Source organism: Etheostoma spectabile, chromosome 2 (assembly GCF_008692095.1).
Source record: "Etheostoma spectabile isolate EspeVRDwgs_2016 chromosome 2, UIUC_Espe_1.0, whole genome shotgun sequence".
Taxonomy (NCBI): domain Eukaryota; kingdom Metazoa; phylum Chordata; class Actinopteri; order Perciformes; family Percidae; genus Etheostoma; species Etheostoma spectabile.
The window spans coordinates 8,299,394-8,306,068 of record NC_045734.1 but is presented as its reverse complement, the minus strand read 5'-3'; the positions used below and the strand labels follow the sequence as shown (position 1 = coordinate 8,306,068).

Here is a 6,675-nt window from a genome sequence, read left to right as displayed (position 1 = left end):
AGCGTCTTACCTGGGCTAAAGAAAAAAGAACTGGTCTGTTCTCAGTGGTCCAAAGTCCGCTTTTCTGATGAGAGCCAAGTTTGCATCTCATTTGGAAACCAAGGTCCCAGAGTCTGGAAGAAGAATGGAGAGACACACAATCGAAGATGCTTCAAGTCCAGTGTGAAGTTTCCACAGTCTGTGTTGATTTGGGGAGCCATGTCATCTGCTGTTGTTGGTCCACTGTGCAGTCAACGCAGCAGTCTACCAGGACATTTTAGAGCACTTCATGCTTCGTTCAGCAGACGAACTTTATGGAGATGCCGACTTATTTCCATCAGGACTTGGCACCTGTAAACACTGCCAACAGTACCAAAACCTGGTTCAATGACAATGGGATAACTGTGCTTGATTGGCCAGCAAACTCGCCTGACCTGAACCCCATAGAGAATCTAGGGGGCATTGCCAAGAGAAAGATGGGAGACATGAGACCAAACAATGCAGAAGAGCTGAAGGCCTCTACAGAAGCATTCTGGTCTTCCATAACACCTCAGCAGTGCCATAGCACTGATAGCATCCATGGCATGCCACATTGAGGCAGTAATTCATGCAAAAGGGGCCCAAACCAAGTGCTCAATACATATGCATGATTATATTTGCCAGAGGGCCAACATTTCTGTATTTAAAATCCTTTTTGTAATGATTTCATGTAATATTCTAATTTTTTGACATTTTAAATTTGGGGTTTTAATAAGCTGTAAGCCATAATAATCAAAATTGTAACAAAGCCTTGAAATACCTCGCTTTGCATGTAAGGAGTCTACATAATATAGTAATTTACGCTTTTAAGTTGAATTACTGAAATAAATGAACTTTTGTACGGTATTCTAATTATCCGAGTTTCACCTGTAAATCTACAGCCTGTTCTTTACCGAGAAGACTGATTAAGCCCCTAATGAGACATTAAAAGGTTGACTGTTGTAACCACTGCCTAATTGACAAAGCTTAGCGTTTTAAACTCCACAAACAAAATCAACCAATTAATGTTATCAGAACTTCACCAAGGTAAATTATTTACCCAATACTGACCTCTAATCCGTAGTGTTTAAATCCCCAAGTGATGAGCAAAATACTTTAAAAGAGCAATAAGATATGTAGACAAATTACATCAGTAGTTAATTAAGCAGCAAACTGTGCCATTAGTCTCTTCAAACCAATTAGTAATTGGTTCATTTGAATCAGTGGGCTTGAAAATCATGTCCTCAATTATCATGAAGCTCCCAAATTTTGACAAATTGAAAGAAAAAATACTGATGAAGCTAGACAGGTGTCCTCACTGTTTATCATAAAACCTGCACCCTGTCATATAAAGGCCATCTATCCAGTTTCTGTTTATATGATTAAGAATTAAATATCAAAACAATGACAGTGTGTCATTTAAATACAAAAAATATCCTCAATATGACCCAACATATGACTGAGCTTGCAGGCAGACTATTTTAGTATGCTGCACTCTAGTGGAGATCAGGCAGATTGTGGATTTATTTCTCATGACTTACTATTAAAGGCATCCACACAGACACACACAGAGACAGACACAGACAGACACCTCAAAGGTTCAATCTGGGTTGTGATGAGGTTTTTACTATCGCTCCAAACACAATTACCGGTAAATATGATTATACATAAGCAAATGACACTAATTAATAGATCTGACTGTCATCAGAACTCATCTCTGGCCACCATGCCAAAGCAAAAAAAGAGTTCCAGTAATGTCACAACTTCCTGTCTCCCAAACACAGGGACAAAGAAGGATTTCCTGTTTCCAAGGATCTCGAAAGCATGAATGACTGAGAAAAATAACCACACCCCTCAAAGGATGACACAGATCCTTGCATCAACACCCATCAAGTTGAGTGCAATATCCTAAGACTCCAACACAAACCAGCATATTAAAATAGAAATGTGCATACATGGGTGGGATGATGGAGTTCTTTACCATAGGAAATCATGACGAGAGATGAGGAGTTTTGTTTTGAAACAACATTTTGAACTGAGCCATGCTGGTTGTGAAAAAGCGGACTTTTCAGAAGGAAACTGTCACAATTTTACACCACAACAAAACACAGAGCAACCTCAAAGCACAGTGATACAAAACAGATATAGACCCCTGCCAAATTTCACTAATACAGCAGTAAGATACAATTTTCAACCACAAAAACCATCAGAGAAAAAATGAGCTGCAAGCTGGAACTTGAGGCTGTTACCTATCATCTGGGTCCATCATAACATCACAAAGTTGACACTCTTGAAAGGGAAACTCCACAAGTGCCGTATACGTCCACATAACCATACATGACTGGTTAACCACATTTACAGAGCTTGAAGCAAGTAGCACTGACTACTGTCACTACTAGTCTCGCTTTACCAGACCCTCCTCCAAAGTGTGCTGGAGGAGAGTCTGGCTACTCCACATAGCATTTGGGAATGGGAGGAAAACGTTATCTGGTTTATTGGCATTTTTAAAAGGAATTACAATGTCTTGGGCTGTGCCAAGCGCCAGAGAAAAGCTGCAGTGCCGGTGCAAAAAAGGCTCAGAAAGGAACTTGTTTTGGTGGAACGTGTATATTTAAAAAAGTTGTTTTAGTCGTGCAAAACTCAGATTGGACAAATAGTCTAGTTAACTGTCTGGATTCACCTTGCAGAGATCTGAGGAGCAGTTAACCATAGTCCTCAGTTTAAAATGCCAACACAAAGGAAGTCAAAGGCAACGGCTATCCGGAAATAATTCAGTGAAATCTTCTGGCGGCCATGGAGCAATCCCGGAAGTGGAACGTCAAGGATGCAGACTAGTCACTACTGTGTCACCAGGTCAGGCCTTATTTTAAAACACTGACCCATTTGGCTCACTCTGAGAATTACTGTTCTTCTTTAGTGTATACAACTGGATTTGTTTAAAGAAGATGCATGTGGCCCCTCATTTACTTTTCATCTGCCACAGACTGTTTACTTCAGTGAGGTTTCATTAGGATGTGTGGTCATGTGCATTGATAAACATGAAGTTAATATCTAGAAAAATATGCCCAAATTTAAAGAAGACAAAATTATTATAGTTAAGGTTGTTTAAACCTTCTAGACTTCTGAAATGTGCATCAGCAGCGATTCTATTACCAGCACCAGCTATCCTCCACTATCAATTGTGTGTATGCTCTTCACTGGAGTAGGCAAAAGGCTGTTCTGAATTATTTACAGAGAATGAGTGGGTGAGAGGTGTGGGACTGATTAGGGAGTGACACAGAGGATGGCTAAATCTCAGTCCTTTTCAACAGTCTGCTTAGGAAGCAGTTCTAAATTCAAATGGTACATGACAGAAGCGCACTTCTTCATGCAGTCATTATGCAGTCTCCTTTTTACTGAAATTTACAATTCTTTTATTACTTTATATTCAATCGGAAAAGCAAAATCTCTTCCAGCTAATGTAACAGTCAGAAACAAGCACAGTTCAAGGAAAAAAAGCTAATTAATCATTATGACAAGAGATCTGGTTTCAAGATGAAAGGCTTTTTTCTTAAGTATTTGTTTTTTCTTTTCTTTTCAACATCAGGACAGTCTTTCATTTACCAGACAAATTCCTCATTTTCTTGAGCACGAGGAGATGGCACTGGGATACACACAGGGAAGTTGCACATACACAATTCAATCCCAAAACCATCATCCTGAATTATTCAAACCCCCATATCAAATGTCCTTTATCTAATCCCTGGGAGCAGGGTAACAGTTTTAAGGGGGGAAGTGAATGTTAACATTTTGACATTTGAGTGCCGGTCCACACTTGAAAAATGCAGCAGCGAGCCAAGCAAGGGATTGCTATGTGCTATCACTTTACCTTTATTTTACCAGCGCGTGCCGAGGATGAATAATTCACGACTTGAACCACACTCATGGCTTTAAAGGAAGAATCCCCCTTTACAGAAATAAGCACTGGAAATGCCCTACACACATTAACTGTATACATTTGGCCCTACAGCCACACATGCATTAATATGATTAATATTGATCTTATAAAATGTGCCTGAAAAATACAAGTTGTACAATTTAGAAAAAGACACATTGTTTAAGTACACAAGTTTTCCAATATACAAAATGACAGAATTTAATGAATAAATAAACTTTAAAAACTATTTATCATTTATGAATTCATGCATCTATTCACGTCCCTTTTCCAGCTCCCTGCTTTCATACACACTTTCATAAATGACCAACACACACATAGGATGCCTCTAAGTGAATTCCCCTCCTGTTTGTTGATAACAACTCCAACTACTTCCACTGAGTCTCGTGCGCAAGTGTGAAAGGTCTGCATCCTGACAGCGCTGCTGACAATGAAACACGGGGTGGGGCCTTCCGTACACCCCCGACAGCAATCATTTTCTTGTCCTCCTTGATCTCTATGGCACTTTTTTCCATTTCATGAGATTACACATCCTCAAAAAAAAGAAACCTTATGTAGGCTATGCACTCTGATGTAAAACCTGTTAGCCATCTTTTACTTTTGCTGTGCCATCTTCCCTTTCTGTCAAAATTAAACATGGTATTTAAAATAAGAACAAAAGGTTTAGGATAGTTAAGGACACGTAGGCAAGGAATAACACTCAGATTGAGATGTCCAGGCTATAGGATGTTATTTGTAGAGTTGAAACAATAAGTTAATTTCACTTGGCAGACAATTAATCTGCAACTAACTGGATAAGCAATTTCCCGGTTTCTGTTTTCTATCAATGCAAACTGAAAATCTTAAGACTATAAGCAAATCTGCAGATTAATTGACGATGAAAATAACCCAAAGCACCCATAGGAAAACTTAGCATGTTTTCTGCTGTGACTCGGGATGTTAAAGTTGAAACAAACTGCCTTTAATCTACAATGACATGTGGTTCTGCACTGTGGATCACTTACTACATCAGATTTAAGAAGTAAAGAAAATTCATTATCACAAACCCATCTGATGATCAACAAGACTGTACAACAGCCTTGATGAGATAGTAGTTCAGTCCGTAGGGACTTGGCTTGGGAACCGGAAGACAGGCTGTTCCAGTCCCAGACGGACAATGTCAATTCACCTCCTGGGCACTGCTGCCCCATCGTTCTCTCCACATTAAATGCAAATAATCTTAATTGTTTGTATTTTTTTCTGGTTTTAAATGTTCTATATTTATTTTATGGTTTGCTATCCTTTTGATCTCTTTTCTGAAAAAGCACATTTTCTTTGAGTATCATTAAAACCAGCGTTTCCTTTGGGTTAAGCACTTATTCATGGTGGTTAATGACACGGTGGAATGGGAATAAAATAAACTTGATAACATACGCTTATGTGGGAAATGTGTTGCTAGGAAACAACTGGCTTCAACCTCACATCCCAGGGCTTAACAGTAACGGTTGCCCTTGGCAACCAGATTGTTAACCAGATTGGCAACTAGATTGAGTCAATTGGCAACCGTTTCGTGGCCTCTGGTTACCCCCTTTGGCAACCACCTGTTCACTATGTAACAGCATATGATAAAATCCAGTGCTAATCTGGCAACGGTGCCCAGCATCTATCGGACAGAATAGCAATGCAAATTTCAGTGCCTGTCTACGCTGCTCTCTGATGCTCTGAAACGTCAGAGGCAACAGAAGCATCGCTGCATGTCCCGCTAGTAAACACTAAGAACATGTTACACTTGGCAGCAGGTAACGTTAGCCTACCCTTAGCTACAGTAGTAACTGGATTAAACACGGTTAAAACGCTGAACACTGTAACATAATAGTTTGACTGTATTTCACTGCAGATGATTCCAACAGTGGGACGTACAACCGTCTGCTGCTAAAGCTATGAGCTAAAAGACAAACTAGCACTGGTCAGTGGTCACTGCTGTTAGAGAAACAGACGAGACTAAAGGTTGTGTTTATTTAAAACTTGTAAACCTTGTGATGCACTCAAAGTTATTATAAAAAACCCTTGTCTCACCCTTGTTTTTTGTCTTTTAACATCAATTTACTTGAAGTAATGATTAAGTTATTACATTTTTAATAATCATTCACTTGCCCTCCTTTTTTTGCTGATCCAAAAACTGATCCGACCTGTGACTCAAAACAGTTATCCAAACCGTGAGTATTGTGATCTGTTGCACCCTCATTTGAGAGGGATGGGAAATTGCATTGCAAGTCATTATCTCATTGTTTCATTATTAAAACGTGTTGTATAGTTACATAAGAAATTAATCGTTTCAGATGCAGTTTAAAAATTAAAAAAATAAAATCAATTTCGGCCACCAAAGGCTGATGCCTGAATGCCACTGTGGCAACCACTTTAAAAAGTAAGCATTGAGCCCTTAATGCGACACCTAACAACATCAAATTCAGTCAGTTTACAATGTTTTACTATGTGTTTTGTGTAAAACTGTACAAATGGTAAACATAAAGATACCACCCTACTTGGACATCAACAGTCACATTTTTTTAAGGCCCCATGACAAGGTGCTCTTTGGATGCTTATAGACCTTAGCGGTCCCCTAATACCATATCTGAAGTCTCTTTCCCAAAATTCAGTCATGGTGCAGAATTATAGCCCACAATGAGCTCTCCTTAGTATGTGTCATATCTGAGTATGTTGCTTTTGAGGGGGGGGAGGCCTTGACCAACTGCCACTTTGCTTGT

At 39.3% G+C, this 6,675-nt stretch overlaps 1 protein-coding gene and 1 long non-coding RNA gene across 5 annotated transcripts in view; one reads left to right on the top strand and one right to left on the bottom strand.

The window, feature by feature from the left end:
* Window positions 1-6,675, bottom strand: part of fbxw7 (F-box and WD repeat domain containing 7) — a 110,374-nt gene that overhangs the window by 84,167 nt on the left and 19,532 nt on the right. The gene's annotated exons all lie outside the window — the stretch shown is intronic.
* LOC116697100 (uncharacterized) lies at window positions 866-2,076 on the top strand. The gene is made up of 3 exons (XR_004333916.1): window positions 866-878; window positions 1,409-1,411; window positions 1,984-2,076. It is a non-coding gene; the product is annotated as an uncharacterized LOC116697100 (long non-coding RNA).